A 21,770-nucleotide genomic window follows, 5' to 3' on the forward strand; every position below is an offset into this window, starting at 1 on the left:
AGGACGTTACCAGGATAAAGGGGCATGCAAAGGGCAGTCTTCATGGCATGACAAAAATAATCTTCATTGATGAAATAAAGGAAAGGTGGTGTTCTAAAGATGGAGAAACTATTAATTATGCTGATAGAAGACCAAACTCAGAAGAATATTTCTTTAAGTTTTTTGACAATTCAAGCCAAAACTTGAAACCTATTTAAAAATGAAGTACCTGAAGGAACTCAGATAGCAAAAAGTGGTTGGTTTGTATGATTTAAGAATCATGCAGGATGTCATAATGTGCAAGTGTTAGGATAGGCTACTAGTGGAGATTTTGCAGAAGCAAAGAAATTTCCAGTATTCCTGCAAAAAATAATGCTGTGATGGTCCTTACATGCTGGCTCAAATCTTTAATGTAGCTGAAACCTGATTATTTTATCAAATAATGCCTTCTTGAACATAGATCTTGGTGGAGAAAAAAAAAAACAAAACAACTATGCCTGGACATAAAGCTCCAAAAAATAGAGTTACTCTACTGCTTGGAGGGAATGCATCTGGGGCTTACAATTTAAAACCCATTTGTGTGCAACGTCCAGAAAATCCCAGAGCATTGAAAGAAACCAGCAAGGCAATACTACCTGTGCATTATTTTGCTAACCCTAAGGCATGGATAACAGTTATCACTGGTGGCTTATTCACTGCTTCATTCAGTTTTGCAATAACAACATTCCTTTTAAGATTCTAGTTATTTTGATTAGTACCCTACGTCATCCTCCCCATCTGGATGATTTTAATGAAAATATAAAAATGGTTCTTCCCCTAACACCACTTCATTATTACAACCTATGTATCAGGGAGTGATTGCAAATTGCAAGGCAGATTATTTACACACTACATTTGCCAAGTGATTGTACCTTTGGATACAAATAAGGTCTTGACATTGAGAGATTTCTGGAAGTCTTATATTTTTACTATGTAATTCAGAAAATTGCTGAGGTGTGGGAGATGTAAGAGAAGCATGTATGAAGAGAGTTTTGGGGAAAAAAGTATGCCCACAGTTTGTATCGTTTTCTGTGCATTTAACAAAGATGAAACATTGGAAGAAGTAAGTAACAAGACTGTAAAATTAGCACAAGAATTGAAGCTAGAAGTAGATGAGAATGATATGGAGTTGACTAAGTCTCATAGAGAACTGTCAAATAAGGATCTGATTGAGCTGCTAGCTGCAAAGATTGAAGAAGAAAAAAGGGAAATTTCAGAATGAGAAGTCAAACCAAACAATGCAAAATAAAATAATTGGCAAAGGCATTTCATTATTTGAGGGAACCTTTTTCCTGTATTGAAAAGATGGATCCAAATAATTTACAATTTTTAAATGTTCAAGGACAAGCTGAGGATAATATTGTCTGCTATCATTAGCTGTATAAGGAAAAAGGAGAGTCACTGTCCAAACACCTCTTAATAGCTTCATTAAAAAAAAAAAAAAAAAAGTTGTACAGCCAGCCAGCAGTGATAAAGGCTAAATGTAGTGGGTGGGGAAGGAGAATTATGCTGCATACTTATATTAACTTTACTATACAGTACTGTGCAAACTTCAAGATTCATTTTGCCATTCATTTCATAATGCAGAATGATCCACTCATGTGAAGCAAGACATGTCTATAAATAGGTAATCAGAAAAGGTCTGATCCTTAAATGAATCTAGAAATTCTAAGATGTAGGAGAAACAAAGGAGCATATTCTAGAGATGGGTAATATCCTCCCACACTGAGGTAGGAGAAGGTCTACTGAGTTCAAGGAACAGTAAGTAGGCAGTATGTGAAGGAGAATGGTATATAATAGCTTGATGCCACTTTGCAAAGAACTTTAAATGCCAAACTGAGAAATCTGTAGGCTCTGTTTGGCAATAAAGAGATATTCAGGGTTGGCAATAAAGTCTGGGGAAAAGATGCTAAACCAACACAAAATAGCAACAAATATATGATTAAATTGAGTTTCAACTAATAGTAAGGTCAGAATGAAACATAGGTAGCCATCTGGTTGTCTTCAATATTTTCCCCCCTAGCACAAGTTAGAACTATATGCATATCACTGATTATCTATGGACACCAAGAATATCTTTGAATCAAGAGTTTCAATTGAACAAGACTCAGAGATCTGGATATGGAATTATCATGGTTTTTAAGAAACTTCAGTGTGTCATTAACCTGCCTTTAGACCTTCAGAACACATTACAGGGTTGTACACATCCTTAACAAACAACAGCTCTGCCTCTACTCATTTTCCTCAGTCCTTTAGATCTTGGCTATGGATCAAAGCATCCATCCTTGTAATTGTGATTCCTGGCAGGCACTGGATCTTAAGGGAGATTAACATCTGTGGCAAACTGTCCAGATAATACAAAGGGCCCTCACTTAGCATTCCTAAAACTGTTGGCTCTACTCTGCTCTGTATGGCTTCACCTGTATAACATGCTGCCTAACATCTAGGTGAACAGTTTCATGCTAGACAAGTCCCAGTACCACTGACTTGCCTTCTTTAGTTACTTGTTGTTGTGTTTGTCCTTTGTTGTCAAAGAGGACCATGACATCAAGAAGGTGACATGCCTTGCAGTTGACTTGGATTTGAGTGAGGGAAGGCTGTGCAAGTTCATCAACCTCACTTTCTTCTCCTGAGTCATCTGAGTTCAGTGACCTGATATTCATCAGGATGGTTGGAGATGGCCCAGGAGGCAATTGTGACACCCTGGCCCTTTCAGGCTAAAGTCTTATAGCATTCTCACTTTGAATGAGATACACTCATTCAATGAATGGTCTTCTTTAAGTAGTTGCTCAAGGGATGGCCCTGTTAATTTAAAAAAAAAAATCAAACTGGGAGGACAAGACTTTCAAGGTTCTTGGGTAAAAGAGAAACAATTACAATTTAGTATTTAAATCTACTCTGTGTTAGGTGGGTGGGGACTTATTGTTCAGTCTATGAACTCCAGAGTGAATTGGGTTTGAGGTTTGATCTTTGAGCAAGAAATGTAGCCAGTAAACACAGAGGAAAAAAAGCACCTTAGCCTGAAAGGGCCAGAGTCTCCCACTGCATCCTGGCTATCTCCAGTCATCCTGATGAATATCTGGTCACTGGATCCAGATGATTCTGGAGAAGAAAGTGAGGTTGATGACCCTGCACAGCCCTCCCTCACTCAAATCCAAGTCAACTGCAAGTCACATCATCATCTTGATATCATGGTCCTCTCTGAGAATGAAGAACAAACCCAACTTCTGAGTGAGTAGTAGCCTTTCTCCTCCTCCTCTTTCTCCTACTCCACCTTCTCCTCTTCTTCCAGTGTTTCACCCCTCCTTAGTTACTATTGATTCTGGGAAAGCCTTTTTAAAGATACTTTTCCACTATTTTTCTTTTAGAATTCTTACTGATAATAGAGATGTTGTGGCATAGTAGAATATGTGCTAAGCTTAAAGCTAAGTATGTGCGGGTTCAAATGCCACTTCTGACTTGGTATGTGATCTTGACCAAGTCACTTAAACTCTGTGTACCTCAGGGAACTCCATAAGACTGTTGTGAGTCAAAGAGCTTTTATTTTTTGTTTCCCAGAAGAAAAGAGTTCCCATAGTAGGGGTTCTCCATATGACAAAATGATAGATCCTTTGTGAGTTTAATCTTTTGCTACATAGCTCCCTGACACCACAGAAAGAATACAAATGTATAGCCCCTGAACATCAACCAACGATTCTGTTATTTAAACGAGCCTTCCTTAGGAACTTATTATATGGTGGGTTTTATACTAGACTCTAGGAGTACAGAGAAAGACAAAAAAATTCTGACCTCAAGGAGCATATACTTTAATAGGATAGGCAAAATGCAAATAACTAGGAGAGGAGGTAGGGGAGAGAGTGTGCACATGGAAGGTATTCTGAGGGGGTAATGCATTAGCAGCTGAGAAGACCCACAGAGGTCACCTCCTGATGAAAATAAACAGAGGAAACTAAGGAGGCCTATCAGTTCCACCATTTTAACTTACTTGGGTAGTCAATTAATTGAAATCACAAATCACAGATCCAACAGTTTGAAAGTTCAACGCTAGCTTAACAATCTTCTGCTCCAAAATTAATAGCCTTACTAATATTTAGGCAGACTTCACACATACTTTTGGGAGGGTGTCCTAGATCCTTTGACTGTGTACCTAGTCCACATTTCTAGTCTTCTCATTTTCATTATATATAATGATTTCATTTAATATGAAATCTGACTTGGTTGATGAATTCTCTGTAGGAGTAGTAATGACAGCTCTCATGGATATTATTTGATCTTCACAATGGTCCTGTGAGATATCTTATTATTATTTCTGTTCCACAGATGAGGAAACTGAGCCTCAAAGAACTCAAGTAAATAACTCATATTCACACAGCCAGTTAATGTCTAAATTAAATTAGAAGAAAAAGTAGAGAAAATGGTCTGAAGAATTGAGCTCCTCATTAGATAGTAAGCTCCTTGAGGACAGGTACTGTCTTTTCCCCTTTTTGTATCCCCAGCACTTAGCATAGTCCTAGTATGTAGTAGGCACATAATAAATGTGCACTAATTGATACATCTTCTACTTTCAGCTTTATTAGGGAAATTATGTTCGACTGAGATTAAACAAACAAGTTCTTCATTCTTCCCTTGAATACTAGAAGAGTAAGTTGATTCAAATTTTATTATAAATGTTATTCTATTACACAGAAATTTAAAGATTTACTTTACAGATTGTCTTTCTATGATTCATAAGAACATGGACAATTACTTTGTTTTAAGGAAGGAGAGAATTGAAGGTGTAAAAGGAACTATTTATTAGGCAACCTTTACTCTTCCCCTCTTCCAAAATGGCATAGTAAAAGCTGATCTGTTTGTCATTGTGACTTTTAACTTATCCTCCTCCTATCTTATTTTTAACAATATCTGCCCAAATGTGCTGTCCTTTGAAGCAGCCTCCTTCCTCAATGAATAGAGCTGACTAGGGGCCAACTCCTAATAGCATCCTGTAAGTGAAGTTTCATATTGACCTCTTATTCTCTGCTGCTGATTCAGCTTTTGTTCTATAAAGACTTTTTACCTAAAAATTAAAGAGAAAAAAGTTGAAGTACAAAAATAGAGCAAAAGCAAAAAAAAAAAATACCCCAGAACATTATTCAATGAAACCGAAGTCACAATTCACCCCAGAGGGGGCAGATTGATTTTTTTGATGCTACAAATGAAATTGACATTTTTTTTTACAGAAAGTAATTCCACACATCTAGTAATCAAGAACACTTTTGCTTCCTTGTGTGAAAAAAAAAGTTCAAAAATTATTTTTTTTCAATATCCTTTGTTTTGATAAGCTCCTATCAGAAAAGCAAAGGCAGCTGAAATGATTTATTGCAGAAACAATATTCATGGAGACCTCTGCCACCTAGTGTCCAAAAGTCTTAAGAAAATTCAGGTGCTCATTTTAATTTCCTTATACAGACATCTGTTCATCAGAGAGTTCTCTTTAATAGTGTTCAGGTCAAGACGGAGACTATAATTTGGAGTGTGAAGAAAGCATGCCCTGCATGTTTCTGAAGAGCATCTGGCCAGAGAATCAATATAGCATTTCATTTTCATTTTAGTGAGACTTTAAATTAAAGTTCCATTTATAAGTGCTTTAATATAGCATTAACAGACTCTTGGGTATATTTGAATCTTTCATTAATACACGTCTCAGGTGTGTTGCAAGACACTGGCTTACAGGATGTTTCTTTAGCCACTCAAAATATGAATTAATGGACCAATAAAACATGGTCTAGAGTATTTTAAAGGCACAACAACACAGCTCTTTAAGCTGCAGATTAAAATTTTAATTTTTCCCTCTTAGATGTTTCAAAATCCAGTTAAGCATGTGTATGAAATATGTGGCAAGGGGATTAAAAGATGTCTCGAGGAGATTTTCTCTCTTTTTTTTTCAAATTCCAAATCTTAAGAACACTTGATGAAAATCCTCTTTTTAAAAAATTTCTCTGCCTAATTTTCTATTAAAAGTTCATTCTCATAACAGGGTTAAATATTGGTCAGGCCTTCTATGAGATGTTAAGCTCTTTGTAACTTCGGTTTATTTATCCCTGCACCTGGAAGCATTAAAAATCTGAAAATCTGGCACACTGAATCATCTCTCCTTAACTCAAAGCTTTTCACATAGCTTTCTTTTTTCCCCCTTGACGCTTTGGCCATAAGAAAGAAGTATGAACCAGAGATAGGCAGCCACATGGATCAGGAGACGTAAGTTCAGAATGTAAAGGATAAAAGCACTAATAAATGATGATTACAATTCAGTAATAGTTGATGTGATGTGGTAATGATAAAAATGGCATTTACATAGCACTTTAAGGTTTCTAAAATGCCTTACATAGGTTACCTTATTTGGTCTTCCCAAGAACCCTATGGGTTGTCTCCATTTTACACAGCAGAAGGAACCTGAGGCTGGTTGAGATTAAGTGATTTGTCGATGGTCACACAGCTCCTTCTGAGGAGGGACTTGAACTATCCTCTTGACAAGGGCAGCACTCTTATCTACTCTGCCACCTGATAATAATAAAGTTATCTGTTGGTTACTGTTGGTAGTGTTTTGAGATAACCAACATGGAAAACAATGAAGTCACAAAGATCACTTGGAATCATAGAACTTTGGAAGAAGGTGGAGGAGAAGAAAAGAAGGAGGAAGAAGAAAAAGCAGTAACTATTTAAGGACTACCTCTTTTCCTTTATCTCCACTCATACTACACCACCCTCATTCAGGCTCTTTCCTGGACTATTGTAATATGCTCCTAAATAGTCTCTCTGTATCCAAGCTCTCTTCTCTACAATTCATCTTCCGTACAACTACCAAATAGATATTCCTGAAACACATTCCCAAAATACTCCCACTCAAGAAAATTCAGTGGCTTTTCCTATCATCTCCATGGGATCCAAAACAAACTCGTCCTTGAGTCTGAGAAGCAGAAATAGCGCTGGGTTTGGAGTAAAGAGTTCTCCTTCCAGAACCAAACACAAGTTACAACTTTGACCTATCCACCTCATTTCTTTTGGACATCCTTATGTGTGTTCGTCGTTCATTGCCAAAGAAGACCATGCCATCAGAGAAATGATGACATGACTTGCACTTGACTTTTTTTTTTTTTTTTGAGTGAGGGAGGGCTGTGCAGGTCACCAGCCTCACTCCTTCTCCAGAGCCATCTGAATCTAGTGATCAGATATTCATCAGGATGACTGGAGATGACCCAGGATGAGGCAATTGGTGTTAAGTGACTTGTCCAAGGTCACACAGTTAGTGAGTGTCAAGTGTCTGAGGTGAGATGGTGAGAGGTCTCACAGACATCCTTATATTTTCTTTATAAAATAGTAAGGTTGGAGATAAGTTTTAAACTTCCTTTCCATCTTTAAGCATTCAATTATTTGGTTGTTTTAAAAGCAACTAATGAAGATAGCAACTATCAATCAAATACATAAACCATTTGAATCAAAAGTGTCAACAAAAGTGAAATCCATTGTCTGGTCATTGACAAATGATATATGGTTGATGAATATTAGCAGAAGCCTAAATATAGCATTGTAAGTTCTAAAATATATGCTAGAACTGAAGAGAACACAGTTATCACTTCACATCACAGTGTTTAGGGTGCAGTGCCCTAGCAATCTAGAAAATCCATGTAGAAATTTTTATCCTTCCCCTCATCCCACAGAAGAAGTCTAAAGTATTATGGTACTGAAAGATAAAATATGTTCTCTCTCTCTCTCTCTCTCTCTCTCTCTCTCTCTCTCTCTCTCTCTCTCTCTCTCTCTCTCTCTCTCTCTCTCTCTGTCTCTCTCTGTCTCTCTCTGTCTCTCTGTCTCTCTCTGTCTCTCTCTGTCTCTCTGTCTCTCTCTCTGTCTCTCTGTCTCTCTGTCTCTCTCTGTCTCTCTCTCTCTCTCTCTATATATATATGGATTTCTGAGTTTCCAAACTTTTTCTGTGTCATATACTGGCCTCTGTGTGTCACTTGCAGCTTTCCCCAACTCCCAAAAAAAATCCCATTTAATTTATTATGCTGCTCCATGGTATAGCAAAATTGTGATGGGAAAGAGATAACTATATTAGACCACTGATAGGTAAATGTAACTGGGGTATAAAGAAATGAAGTTTTAACGTAAAGAGGAATGCTATTTCCATAATATTTCTCTGGGCAGTGGGTTAACTGACTTTTCCCATGCCTGGTATAATTTCTAGCTACTTGAATGTTTATGGAGCCAACTGCTTCATCCAGGTACTCAGCACCTTGGCTACCCACACAAGCCTCCCCAGATGACTAAATGCCACACTCAGGAGGACAGCTGCAATATGTCCAAGCAGTTAGCCACAGAAACATTGATTTACTGCTGGTTACTTCTGTTTCCCTAATTTAACCAAGTGCCACAAAAGGGTTTTTTTTTTTTAACAAAAATATATGAAACTTTGGTTTTAATAATAATGTCAAATAGTGTTATAGCTAACATATAACATAATGCTAAAACTCATATGTTTGTTGGATTGGGTGTCGTATTTCAATGTGGTTTTTAAGATAGTATTAACACTATTGTTGAAAGCAGAAATGAGTTTCTTAGCATCTGAACATTTTTTCCAGATGTCAGTGGGATAGTGGGAGACACAGAGTGGAGTAGGGTGAAATAATATTCAACTTTAAACCAAATCAAATATATTGCTTTGGATTCTGCCTAGGATTATGAGAGGTAATTAATTATTTACAACTATCAGGTATGTGGATTGTCAGATTACAAACATTATTATTTTCAGGTTTTATTGTTTTCAAAGCATATTTGTTATTTCTTGACAAACACAGACTCCTTGATTAGAACCTCACTGTAACAACCAGATGACCGTGGTTCACAATGAATTCAACATTCCATGCCCATAGTTCCTCACTACTTTTCTCAGAGGAGACGGTATTTCATTTTCTGTTCTCTGGGATTAGGTTGTCCGTTACAATTAATTAAAGCTTAGCTGCCTTTTGGTGTCTTTTTCAATTAGTACAATTAACTTTATATTAATGTTAAAAGATATCACACCTTAACCTGGAGAAAATTATTTGGTTAGAGTTAAAAGTGTAAGAAGAGGCTGGAGCAGAGGATATTCAATTACTCTTCTCACTGTTGACATTTTTTACAAAATTATTGGGATATCCAAATCTGTGCTCATTGCTTCTACTTAATTTAGGGGAAAAACAGTATCTGAAAGAAATTAGCTACCAGACAAAAGTCATCAAGCAAGTTAAGCAGCAAACAACACTTTCCTTGTGTTGAAGGCATCAGGGAATGGTGTAGGGAACTATAAAACCATACACATAATGTAAAATGTATACAAAATAATCCATAAGAGTAAAATGCTAAATAAATGTGATATTTTAATTATATTGTATCTATACATATACTGTATGTCTATATATTATATATATGTGTGTGTGTGTGAACCATATACATTTTTAATTCTTCCAAAAACTGTTGTGTTCCATGAAGCTGTATGGAATTATTACAAGAATGCTATTCCAAGAATTATTCCAAGAATGCTATTAAAAATATGGATCTTTTTTTTCCTGGGAGACATTTGGTCATTAAGACAACTATAGCATGTCTGAAAGATAATGCATCCCACTCACCTCCTCCTGTTCAATTCTGGACAAAACTGTGCATTTTCAATGACAATCAAAGATGTGAGGGGGATGAAGAAAAAGGGAGGGAGGGATCCCTGGCACATAGTAGGTACATAATAAATGTTTACTGGTTGATTGGTCTTCCACTTACAGTTTTGTTGGGCAAATTACAGTCTACTGAGATTGCAATTCTTTCCTCTTCCCTGGAATACTAGTAGGGTAAACATTGATTCACATTTCATTATAATTTTACTCCCACAAATAGAACACATTATATAGAGATTTAAAAGTTTGTTTTATATCTCAGATTGTCTTTGTACCTATAAATAGGTACATTTGTAGCTAAATCTAGATAGATCAATAAGTAAGTATATCCTAACCAACCCACTAAACATTAAGTGCCTACTATGTGGTGCCAGGCACTATGCTAAGTCTTAGGAATACAGTTAATAAAAAGATAGTGTCTGACCTCAAGGAGTTTATGAACTAATACAGGGAAACAACACACAAAAGGAGCAGGAAAGGGGAAGGGGGGAGACCAGTAGGAACCCAGCATGAGAGCATCTTGTTCTGTAGAGTTGAATTAGGGAGAATAGTAGATACAGAGTGAAAAGAGCCCCAAACTCCTGTTTCACCTTCTGTTAAGGAAGTCATTGAGAGAAGTTTGGTACTCCAACCTCCAGTCTGCTGTCAAGCCACTTGAATCTTCCTTTTCAGGATTACCTACATTCTGCTCTCTATGCATTTCTTGATTGTGTGTATACACATATACATATATGTTTGTGCACATGCATATATGTATGTATGTATATTTACACGTATGTACATATTTGTGTATGTATGTGTATTTATTTGCACACAGTTTTCTCCATTTGACTATAAATTCCTTGAGGCAAAGGTAGGTCTTTTTTTTTTTTTTTTTGCCTTTCCTTGTATCCTCATTGATTAGGACAGTGCCTGGTACATAGTAAAGGCTTAATAATACTGATTGACTGACTGATTGTGAAACTCTACAGATTATCCACAAGACAGCATAGTTATAGTGTGGATAATAGATATTCTTCATTCACTTGAGGAAGGTAATCAAACTATGTATTGTGGATATGAGATATCTCCAAAGCAGTATAAATAGAGGACTCCCAAGAAGTAGAGTAAAGGGTATCAACAAAAAAATATGTAAGTGGAAAAGATAATGGGTTGGTCATGTGGCCAGACAGAAGTAAAATCCAGGGATAGTTCACCTGCTCCACTGGCATCTTCATGATATCAAAGGAAAGGGAGGGGGGTTTCCAAGAACATTAAGGGGATTTTTTGTGTTCATCATATGGGAGGACACAGGGAAGAGTCTCTCAGGATGGACAAGTGCAGATGTAATATGAATTCCATCATTTTGATGGAAATTGATAATATCATAGATCCATTTGTGTATCTAAAACTAGAACAATCAGATGAACTCTAGATTCACAGTATTTTAAGTAACTTTGAGAAAACTTATGCTACGTCTCCTCTTTCAGATAGGACGACATTTAAATTATTCCAAACTTATATGATTCTAGCCTGAAGTAAATTCCTCAGATTTCTCCTTTCCTCTCATGGACATTGAGAGCTGTAATGACCTCCACAGTCATTTTATGATATCCACATATGAAAAGAAACCCCACTATAACATATTAACAAGTAGCATTCTAGCTTCTGTTTAAGAATGATCTCCACTTTCAGAAAGTGCTTTATGTCTTACTTAAAATCGTATGCAGCATCTTACATATAAAATCTTTTATTTTATTTTGCTCTCCACTGAAGTGATAAATTCTGATCAACACTAGAGAAATAGTTTTTCAGTTTTGTACAATAGAAAGAGCCCTCTAGAGTCAGAGGAATTGGGTTCACATTCTGCCTTTGAATTTACCATGTTTGTGACCCTGGACACATTATTTAACCTCCCTAGAAATCAGTTTCCTCCTCTGTAAAATGAAGGCTTCAGATTCTAAAATAGCATTTCTTTAGCATTATAAAGTTTGCAAAGTCCTAATAAAGAAGTTTAAAATGTAAAAATATATAATTTAATTGGAAATATGGATAGTAACAAAACTGATAAAAGGATTAGTGTAGGGCTTGTACAAGACTGTACAAGTCTAATACATTGTGCTGTATGGGAGATATGTCTTCCATTCATGTTTCTTAAACATGATCCATGACCTTCAAAAAATGACATGTGATGTCGGATGTTATATAAGAACATGATAGGAAAAGGGAAGGCAAAAGACAACCGAAATAAGCCTGCCCACCACTGGCCAGATTAGCAGTTCCAAAAAAATATAGTATTGATTTATTTTTGGCAGATAAATAAAAATCATTATCTCTTCATTTCTCTGGGAAAAGCGTTGAGGGGGGGAAAGCAGAAAAATGTGCTCCTCAAAAAGTGGTTTTTCATCATCATCAAAATCACTGGGTTGGTGATGTTATGCCTAGATAAACTGAGCATTAAAATAGCAAAGCCACTCTACACAGAATGTCAAAAACCTGGTATCCTTGTTGTATTATGTATAAAGTTTAGAAGCTGCAAAGTGACCCTGGGTGATTCAGATGCAGAAGAAATAGGAAACTGGAATTGCTGCTTTCATTTGTCTCACATGTGAAAAATTGTGCTGTCCATATCAAACCCTAGATTTCCCCCCACGCTTTTCTTCTTTAGACAAGACAAAGGTAAATCCTTACATGTTTCCTTAGAAATGTCAGTGGCTTTTCTTAGCAATGTTAGTCATATTTATATTCCATCTACAAGTGAAACATTACTCCAGGAGGAAAAAAAGAGACAAATACGCGTTTATTATTTATTACTACCATTTTATTCTACTACCCTCCTATACATGTGGATAGGCAATTCTTGTTCATTCATGAAGGACACATCTATTCATCACTGGGTATGAAGCTGATTTTATAAAAATCTTTTCAGTAATACAACATAAGAGACATTATTTCTGTCTTTAATGAGTTTAAAATCTATAATTAGAAGTGATATATGTAATACATTCAACTTAAGGCAGCATGTGACTGGTGTCAAAAGAATACCATAATTATGGCACACTTCCAAAGAAATAAACATATAAAAGTTAAAATTTCTAAAAAGTGTAGATCTGGTAGGACTAATTTCTGTTTTCCACTGTTCCTAGGTACATTTTGCCAATTCTTTTTTGACAAGATCATTATAAAGTGAAACATTCACATCATGTGCCAAGAACACCAGATCGCAATATTATTTTTCCCTTGTACAATTCAAATATTTTGAATCTTATTTTCCTCAATAAATTGGAATAACAGAATTCATTCTTTTTGCCATGCAATTCCCTACTTACGCAGTACCCCCACTAAGTCCACTTACCTTCTGTTTGGTACTAACTTAAATGCTTACATCACTTGTATCTGTGTGCTATTACCAACACAATCAAACCTTGGGTTGTTCCTTTGGAAGTGTGGTCCTATCTTGTTAAAGAGTTAAATTTGAAAGGGTATATCTTTTTAGGAAAGAGTCTGGTTCTGGTGCTTCACAAAAATTCACAGTAAATTTCAGGGGAAGTAATAGGTTCTATAAGAACCAATAAAACAGAAGACCAAAGGATATTTTTGCAATGAGAAAACAAGTGATCATAATACAAATTCTGAAACCCTTGAAAAGATAGTTAATGGATACTGACTTATCATAGATCTAGACCCTAGAGATTAGCTAGTTCAGAGACTCAAAGGATCTCAGAGTTGAAATGGACTTTATGGATTGCCAGTCCTGGACATAAACCTGAAAAAATAATCTTATCGTATAATTTCTGAGGAATTCTTACTTGAAAGACTCTTCATGGAAAACATTGCCTCCCACAAAGCCAAACTTTTGAACTTTAGATCACTCCAATCTTTTTGATTTTTCCCCACTTTATATTAAGGTCATTGTTCCTATTTCTAGATTCTGGGGATAAATAGAAAGAAATTTCCCTTCTCCCAACAAATCTTTTCTCCAGGTTCAATATCTTAAGTTCTTTCAAATAATCCTCGTATATCATGAATCTGAGGCCTTTTTTTAAGATAATTTTGTTATCAAATATATTAGCTATCCCACCCAAATGTATGTCATCTACTTTGTGGTGGTTGTTCAGTCATTTCCAGGCCTGTGCCACTCTTCCTGACCCCATTTGAGGGTTTCTTGGCAAGATTCTGGAGAAGTTTGCCATTTTCTTCTCCACCTCATTTTACAGATGAGGAAACTGAGGCAAACAGGGTTAAATTACTTTTCAAGGGTCACACAGATTGTAAGTTAAGTCTCTCAGGCCAGATTTGAACTCAAGAAAATGAGTCTTTCTTGCTTCAGGCCTGACACTCTATCCCCTGTGCCACCTAGTTGCCCTATGTCATCCGCATTTCTTACTAACACCTCTAAACCTGACAGCTTGCAAGGGCCTTCTCATTGTCTCCCTATCCAAAGTCTCTCTCCATTCCATTCCACCTTTCACAGACATGCAAAAGTGATTCTCCTAAAATAGACCATATCAACCCCATCCTTCCATATCAGTAAGCAACCCAACATACACAGAGGGACCTGCTGTCACAGGTTCTTTGATCTGCTTTTCTAAAAGAAAAAGCAACTTCTGAAGGGTTAACAATCGCTTTAATTAATCACATGTATCATTCACTTAGTTCAGGGGGAAAAGTCAGCACCTTGAACTTCAGAGAAAATACAGAGATATCTAAATCAGCAGACAGTGCTTCCAAACTGTCTAACAGTAAGCAATGCAACTGCCTAACCATACAGACATAATTACCAGATTGGGAAGCACCAACATCTGGGTTTTCGAAGCCAAGGGGCTGCTTAGTGGCTTCTCAGAGTCTCATCTGGCACACAAACTTTCTTCTGAAAACTAAGCCCCAAAGTAAAACAGCACCTCAGAGTCTTTGCACACTTTTAGAGCCAGAGGGCATCACATGCCTTGAGAACCAGTGCCTCATTAACAAAAGGTGTGGGCCTTCCTACAAATCTTCCCAGGTCCATCAATGGATGGGGAAGATCCTCCTTAATCACATGATTCAATCAGAGGCAATTTTAGTAAAACAAAAAAAGCTTGCCCTTACACTTTCCCAAAATCTAGTGGCTTCCTACAGGATTAAATATGAAGCACTCTGACACTTAAAAGTTCTCCACAAACTGATTTCATCCTTCTTATAGTCTTTTCACACTTTATTCCCCTCGATGCATTAAATAATCCACCTACAGGGTCCTACTTGTTATTCTTTGTATACAACATTATTTTTTCTTCCTTGTACTATCTTTTGCCTATGCCAAGAATGCTCTCCCTCCCTACCTCTGACTCTTGACATATCTGATTTCCTTCACAACTTGCCTCCTACAGAAAGCCCTTTCCAGTTCCCGCCACTACCACCACTTACACCTAAGGTTACCTTCCTTCTATTATGTACATATCTTATGTCATCTACATGTTATCTTTACCATTAGAATCTAAGCTCCTTTAGAAAAGAAACTGTTGTTTCAAATATTTTTCAGCCTTTGGTACAGTGAGCAGCTAGGTGGTGCAGTAAAGAGAGTGCCAGGCCTGGAGTTAGGAAGACTCATCTTCCTCAGGTCGAAGCTGGTCTCAGATTTTTACTAGTTATATGACCCTGGACAAGTCACTTAATCCTATTTGCCTCAGTTTCCTCATCTGTAAAATGAACCAGAGAAGAAAATGGCAAACCACTCTAGTATCTTTGCCAAGAAAACTCCCCCAAGATGGGATTACAAATTATGCAACGTGACTTTAATGGTTGAACTGGCACATAAAAGTGCTTAATAAATGCTCACTGATTGATTAAATGTGTTTATGTATCTATACTTTTTATGAGAAAAAAAGGTTTAAAAAAAGCAAAGAGAAAAGCCTAAATTTCTGGTTCATTTCGCTAGAAATCTCCTTCTAAGTTAATATGAAATATCATGACAATTCTTTGGATCTACCCATTCAGCAAGTTCCAAATCTATTGAACTGTTCAATTCCCTTATCTTTCCTATGAGAACAACATAAGAGGTTTTGCCAAAAGTTTTGCTAACTATATGGTCAGCATTCTCCTGAGAAACTCATCTAATAACTGTCAGGAAAGTAAGGGAGTTTCATCTGGTATGGCCTGCTGCAACAAGGTCATGTAGGAATTTTGTGAATTCAATCCCTTCATTTTCATAGACAAGGAAACTGATGGCCAAATTGCTGTTTTTGCCAGGTGTTTCCATGGGCCACAAGCCATTAACTGAAGTTAATAGTGTATTAGAAAGACTTTGAATTAAAAAAGAAAAACTCAATAGGACAGTTTGTAGTACATATAATAACCCCAGAAACCCAATACAATTACGTAGACATTCTTGCCCCTGTCATAAATCATGTTGAACTTAGTGATATTTTGTTTAGACAAGAGGTTCTTACCCTGCAATCCATGGACAGATTTTAATTTAGGGGATCATGAACTGGAATGGGGAAAAATATAACTTTATTTTAACTAACCTCTAACTTATATTTAACCTTTCCTTCAGTTATGGTTTAATATTTTTTAAAAAAAGAAGTACAAGGGTTTCACCAGATTGCCAGAAGGATCTAATGACACAAATAAGCTTAAGAATCCTTGATTTAAATTGAAATTGAATTTATTATCAGGGAGAGGGAGAAGAGAGAGAGATGGATAAACAGACAGATGAGTAGATAGCAGTCATGGTATTCATTTATTTTTACATTTCTGTTGTTAAACAAAATAAAACTTGAAATAGCTTTTTTTCTGAGGCATCTCTAAAAAGTTTAAAAAAAAATTGGAAACACTTTATAACATTCCTTTTTAGTAGACCACATTGTTCACTTTACTATGTCTACTCTGATGCTACATCTTATTGTGAATAGAGTCATAGGTTCTAGAAGACTATGCCAGTGGGATACTGGAAATTCTGGAAGATCCAAATAAGCCACAATGACACTGAGTATAGTGGACCAAGCTTTAGTTTTTAGAAGGGCTCATCATGAAGAGTGTGGGTTGAAAGGTAATTTTTTCTGCCATAAGAATGAATGAATACCACCTACTAAATCATACATGGTTTGTTTATATATATATTACTGTATAATAAAATCCTTTCCCTGTATCCCTATGGTAAGCAGAGTGCCTGGTAACAGCAACAACCAGGCAATTAGCATCTATTAAGGGTCAGGCAGTGAGCTAAGAAACGGAGATATAAATTTTAGCAAAAACAAAGTTCTAAAGCACAATCCATGCATCTCACATCCTGCTGAAAACTTGAGTGTTAACAACTAAGTACAATAGTCAGTGATTTTATTTTTAAATAAGTACGTATCTAATAATGTACCTAAATGACTCAGGAATATAATTGGTGATAAAAGAAACATGATTAACAAAAAGAATACAACAATATTAACAAAGAGAGTGAAATTGATCAATGAAACTTCCTGCTGATTTCCATCTATTCTTCCTGAGAATTTTTCTCCCCATACCTTTCTTTTAAAGGTAGATTAATTTTTAAAAATTGTTTTTAATTATCTAACCATTGAGGAGACTAGTAGAAAAGAATCTAGTTTCATAAATTGTATTACCCCTTTTTTTATTTCAACAATTTGCCATAATTCTTTCATAACATTAAATTAAACATACAGGATGGTAGTATGTTTCAAGTAATTATACCAGTATGTGGCAGATGTTGACAAAAATCCATAAACATAAAACATTAAGTCATTTCAATTAAGAAGCAAAATTTCTTGCATCCAAATTCAGAACTATCTTTTAAAAAATCCTATATAAAACTCCAAACTACACAGTCCTTATGCTACAGAGACACACAGTGGTCATGCCAATGCTTGTTTTCTTGACAAATATGTCAGATAGATTTTTGCCACTGGGCTTTCAGTTTTATTTCTAAATTTGGTATTTCATTTAACAGCTTTGAATTCTTAAAATAATTTGATTTCTATTACTAGCAAAACATCTTAGCTTATTAAAATTAAAGTAGGCAATCAAGTTTTTAAAATGTACATTTCAAAATTGTATATTTCTTTATCCAATGATTTGATTCAGATATAGGCATGTTTCCTCTCATCTTTGCTTCTTTCCATTTCTTTTTTCTTCATTTTTCTCTGTCACTCAGTAAATATTGATTAAGTTTTTTTATATATGCCAAACATTGTGATAAGCTCTGAAGATAAAAAAAGACAATAATAATCCCTGCTCTCAAGGAGCTCACTGTCTATGGGGGAGAAAAAAAATGCAAACAACTACTTTTCTATAAACAGTTTAAATTGAAGATGATCCACATAGTGAAAGCACTAGAATTAAGGGAGAATTGAGTCTTCATAAAGAAGGTGAGATTTTAACTGGTACTTGAAGGAAACCAAGGAATTCAGGAGCTAGAGATGAGGAAGTAGAGGGAAGACAGAACATTCCAGGTATGGGTGATAGTGGAATCATCTTGTGTTTATGTCTCATGAGGAACATAAGAGATCCTCAAGTCTTCACTGCATCAGAGTGTAAGTTGGGCAAAGGGGACAAGAGAAAAAGTAAAATTAAAGAAAACTTGAAAAATAAGCATATTATAAAGAGCGTTGAGTGCCAGGAGATTTTTTATTTGATTCTGAAGATGATATTGATCCATTGGATTCAATTGAGAAAGTTAGTGGCATATCTGATGCAAGAGTTGGGAGTTCACCTTGACATGTGGAAAGGACTAAAATGGAGAGAGTCTTGACTGAGGGAAATCAAATAGCAATCTTTTTCAATAGTTCAGGCATGATGTGATAAGGGTGTGCACTATCGTGGTGATGGTGAAGGCATACACCAGGACAGTGGCAATTTTAGAAGAGAGAAGGAGCATATATGAGAGATATTATGAAGGTAAAATTAATGGGCCTTGGCAACAGACTGGGGTAAGAAAATGAAAATTCAACTTTACGTTGCAAGTCTGAGTAACAGAAGGGTAACAGAAAAGTAAGAAAGATGGAAGGGTTTGGGAGGAGAGATAATGAATTTAGTCTTAGACATGTTGAGTTCAAGATATCTAGGGAAAATTCTATTAGAGATATCCAATAGGCAGAAATATGAGACTGCAGGTCAGCAGAGAGGTTGGACCAGATCTGCACAATTTGGCATAGGTAGGGGCCAAAATTAAAATAGACTAAGCTTCTTTGGGCCACAGATGGGTTAGACTAGAGATACACTAGTGATGATTGGCTGGTATGGGTCACATGACAAACAGTAAAGTGTGCCATACATTTTTCACAGACTGCCCAAAATCCTGTGGCAGTTCATATGTTGTGCAAGGCTGGGTTAGAGTATAAGAAGATTTCAGAATCAACAGGATAGGGATGAGAGTTGAAGAAATGGAAGGTGATGATATCACCAAGCTAAATAGTAAAGAGGGAAAAAAAGAAAAGAGTCCAGGATACAGTCCTGTGGAATATCTACAGATACAGATCTGTCAAAAGAGACTGAGAAGTTGTCAGATAAACAGAAAAAGAACCAGAAGAGACTATTGTCACAAATTCCTAGATAGGGATGGACAGCGGTGTTAAAGGCTACAAAGATGTCAAGAAAAACATGATTGAGAAAAGGAAATTTCTATAAGAATTGGAGCACATAATCTTCTTTACAATTACATAATTTAAATACGGAAATTATTTTAAAAGTTTTTCTATTACTGACCTCTAGAATAAACAGAAATACACTTAATAATGTGCTACTTACACATTATATAAGGGCAGGTAAGTGGAGAGAGTGTCCAGGCCTGGAGCCAGTAAGGTCTGAACTAAAATCCAGCCTCAGACACCTACTAGATATGAGACTCTGGCCAAGTCACTTAACCCTATTTGCCTTCACTGCTTGTTTGTAAAATGAGCTGGAGAAGAAAATGGCAAACTATTCAGTATCTTTGCCAAGAAAACTTCAAATGGGGTCACAAAGTCATGACTGAAAATGACTGAACAGTATACATCCTACAGAATATAAACATCATTCAATTTCAAAATAGTCTTTCTTTTCTCTAATCTAAATGAAGCTACCTTATTTTTCCCCAAGGAAGGGGGGAGAAGGCAATTCAGTACTTAAAAAAACCGAAGTCATTTGTTCTTACCAGTGACTATTTTTGGGTACTTTAAATTGCAGATGCCACTTATGCAGTTGCCAACACCCCTCTCTTAGCAAACATAAGCTTTCTTGATGCAAAAATGGGGGAGTTTTTGTATGAACCAGAGCAAGTACAAGTTTCTAGATGATTCATTTAACTAAGGCAAACAGGCAAAGTATTTTCTAATTCAGAATTACCTGAGTGGGAAAAGAATGGGACTGAATCTAACAGTAAAGTTAAAATTAATACCCAGCAGAGGCTGTGACTTTTCAGAGGATAGAAGCTTGCAGGGAGAGGAGTTAAACTGGAGGAAAGAGTAAGATATTGTAAGGGGGATTTAGCTAGTGGGAATACAGTTAGGAGAACTCATGAGAAGAAACGGAAAACTAGGAACTCCCAGGGAGAGGGTATAATTCATGAATGACAGGTGCTGAGAGTGATACAGGGTTTCGTAAAGATGGAGGAGAAAAATATTTAATTCTATATTGGTTTAAAGGGAGATGACTACATGGGATTATGTCAAACAAAATGGTTTAGTAAAAAGACATTTGGATTCTAATCCTGACTTTGCCCTGAGCCAACTATCTGACCATGGGTATATTATTGAATGTCATTGGACTTCAGCAGTTTATCTGAAAAATGAAAAAAAAATATTGGAATAGATCATTTTAAGGTCCCTTCTGGTGGTAGCATTCTGTACATTTAGATATCCTGTCATTCAGCCAAGTCTGATGATAGCAAATGTTTGGAGAAGACAGCAATAAATACTTGGAACACTAAATCCTCATTCATCACCATTTTAATCAAACAAGATCATGTTTACAAAGCGTTTTGTAGACCTTAAAACACTAGATAAATGTCAGCTAGTATTATTATTAATGGTTTTTATTAATCAGCCAACAAGTAGTTCTGCATGACAAAAGGTCAACTCTAAGCTATGAATGAGAGAATAAATACTTGGAATAAGTAGACTATTTAGGGCATCTAGAAATTATGAATGCTTTATAGGAAAACATGAACAGAATTTCCTTTGCAAACATAATATTGCATTGCAACTTTAACAGAAAAATGACTATAATCAGTGGCACTGTTGACTACTATTGTGTATGCCTCATATTCCAGGTTATAACTGTCACATGTAAAGCGAAGAAATGAAGCGATAAATGTAATGTTTCCACCAGCTTACATGTGTGTATACATACTTAGAAATAAAATGTGAATTTAAATAGATTAATATTCTTTTATTAAAAATGTCTGGATGAAGATCAGTATATTGCAAAGGAAAACTTTCTGTCTTGTAGTTTTGAAGACGTTTCTATTGTAATCGCAGTCCTTAACAGACTGATGCTGAATTCTTTAACTGAAGGATCCGCATCTTTACATCTTGTTCCTTCTCAAGTCAGTTTTCCCAGCCCCTCAGGACAGTCTACCAGGCTTATTTCTCTCTTAGGAACTGTTCTCTATCTTCTCTCCATTCTCTGGATACTTTCTTTGTCTTTTGTGCAGTAGGAAAGAGACTCTTGCCCATCTGCCCACTTATGGGATTTAATCCTCACTATCAGACAGATCCATGACTTTTAACCTCATTCACATCATTCCATTGATTGAACCTCCTTATTTCTTCCCTACTAGCTGGAGTGAGAGCTCATTGGCAAAGTCAGGAATTAAAGCAATAAGTCCAAAAGATGAAGAGTGAGGACAGGCAGTCGAGGAAAAATACAAAAAAGAGGCACATATCAATAATAATAGAGTCAGGGAGGTCAAACCCAGAATGAGCTAAAGCCCATGAAAAATGTCAATGACAATAAAAAGGAAATGAATCATGATACTGAGAACAAGAGAATAAACCTAAAAAGCAGAGCAATGCCTCAAAGAGTAGCACAATGTCTATTATTGTTTTCTAAACAAAGAACAATTATCCCTAGAATAGGCGAATAAAGGAAAACATGGCAAAGAAGAATTCAAATTCAAGATAAGTT

General features: G+C 36.1%; 1 protein-coding gene and 1 long non-coding RNA gene across 6 annotated transcripts in view; one reads left to right on the top strand and one right to left on the bottom strand.

Moving 5' to 3' along the window:
- GPC5 (glypican 5) overlaps positions 1-21,770 on the bottom strand; it is a 2,038,323-nt gene that overhangs the window by 1,462,780 nt on the left and 553,773 nt on the right. The gene's annotated exons all lie outside the window — the stretch shown is intronic.
- The window catches only part of LOC140512773 (uncharacterized), a 41,758-nt gene continuing 22,827 nt past the window's right edge, over positions 2,840-21,770 (top strand). The window contains exons 1-2 of the long non-coding RNA XR_011969906.1: positions 2,840-3,249; positions 4,587-4,659. This is a non-coding gene — a long non-coding RNA (uncharacterized lncRNA). The remainder of the gene's footprint in view (positions 3,250-4,586; positions 4,660-21,770) is intronic.

This window comes from Notamacropus eugenii, chromosome 6, assembly GCF_028372415.1.
Source record: "Notamacropus eugenii isolate mMacEug1 chromosome 6, mMacEug1.pri_v2, whole genome shotgun sequence".
Lineage (NCBI taxonomy): Eukaryota > Metazoa > Chordata > Mammalia > Diprotodontia > Macropodidae > Notamacropus > Notamacropus eugenii.